Raw genomic sequence first — 1690 nt, 5'->3', positions numbered from 1 at the left:
TATATATATTGCTGACATAATGACAGAGCTTTGTGGTGGTATATTGCTGTATTTTCTTCAATGGACCGTGTGCTAGTATGCAAAGTTACACAACACCTGCGTGCAAAGTCGTGCACTGAAACTAATGCCGTTGTATTGTTAATGAGCTCAGGTGTAGATAAACGTTCATTTGTCTGTACGTAGTTGACAAGTACAAGTGGATGTTCGTTGACAAGTTACGTTCTGTCGCGTCTGTACAACATGAGACATTTTTTTGGTATGTGGCTTTAACTTTTACTGACCTCTCGATGAAGTCAGCATATGTCATTAACTGGACGACTGCGGGCGACATTCTGTCGTCATGTGACCTTGTCAAGTACAGTGACGGCCTGTGAGTCTGTGAGGAAAGAAGAACTAGTGGGGTGTATTTTGTCCGTTACTGGCGGCCTTGACCTACTCAGCGGCAGTTTCTCCACTGTCCTCATGTCCTCGTGGTGTCCCTGTGTCCTGGTGTCCTCGAGTCCTGCGTCTATGGCCCGCAATGTCCTTGACCTCTGGGCGGTTTGTTTCCCCCGGGGCAGTTTTGACGACCATTGCAGGAGTGAGAGTGACGTGCTGTGGGAGATCACCGTTGACGGGGACACAACACGGGGAAAAACAACCACAAAAAGTCACGCCGTGTCTAGCTGGCGGTCGACAGGTGTTCAAATGACGAGCTGACAGCGCCTTCCTGTCCACACCCCCCCCTCTCTCTCTCTCTCTCTCTCTCTCTCTCTCTCTCTCTCTCTCTCTCTCTCTCTCTCTCTCTCCCCCCCTCTTTTCTTATTCCGTAAAATGAAACTATGCTCACTTGTGGTAAAACTGGGTGTTTTATTGTTATAATGGACAAATTTGTATATTTTTCTACTTTTGTATTCTTGCTTTTTCCATTAATAAACATTTATATATCTCCGTCTATACCGGATTTGACTGGGGGTTTTTTAAATCGTCAAGCAGCAGTGTCAATTTTCACCCAATCAGAACTGTTTTCTTGTATAGCCCCAGTTCAGAACAAGCAAAATAGGAATTATATAGGAGAGGGAGAGGGGGAGGGTGGGGGATTTCTGCTAGGATTGTTGGATGAAGCTTTCTGCTTCCTGTCTTTGTCAATCTTGTTTGTTGAAGTTTGTTGTGATTTTTCGGAACTTGTGATTTGTAAATGAAACTCCCAGTGTGGCTCGTCGGGTCAGGTAGAATTGTTTTGTTCTGGGAATTGTTTTGTTTGTTCTCAGACTGTACAATTTTTTGTTTGTTCTCAGACTGTACAATTGTTTTGTTTGTTCTCAGACTGTACAATTGTTTTGTTTGTTCTCAGACTGTACAATTGTTTTGTTTGTTCTCAGACTGTACAATTGTTTTGTGTTAAAACTCTGTAGAATTGAATAGAGTGGACAGGAAAGACGATAGGTGACAATCTGAGGAAAGCAGAGGACAAAAATAGATGGCGAGAGCTGGTTTTCAGATGCAGTGGTGCCCGCATGGTTGCCTCAACCACAGGATAGAAGAAGAAGAAACACTTAGCTATTCTCTGTCTGTCTCTCGCATTCACACACAAACATACATACAACACAGAAACACACACACAAACACACACACATATACACCCACATATATATACACACACACACACAAACATCTCTCTCTCTCTCTCTCTCTCTCTCTCTCTCTCTCT

The sequence above is a fragment of the Aplysia californica genome, unplaced genomic scaffold, assembly GCF_000002075.1.
Source record: "Aplysia californica isolate F4 #8 unplaced genomic scaffold, AplCal3.0 scaffold00893, whole genome shotgun sequence".
Lineage (NCBI taxonomy): Eukaryota > Metazoa > Mollusca > Gastropoda > Aplysiida > Aplysiidae > Aplysia > Aplysia californica.
This window is presented reverse-complemented; position numbering follows the sequence as displayed.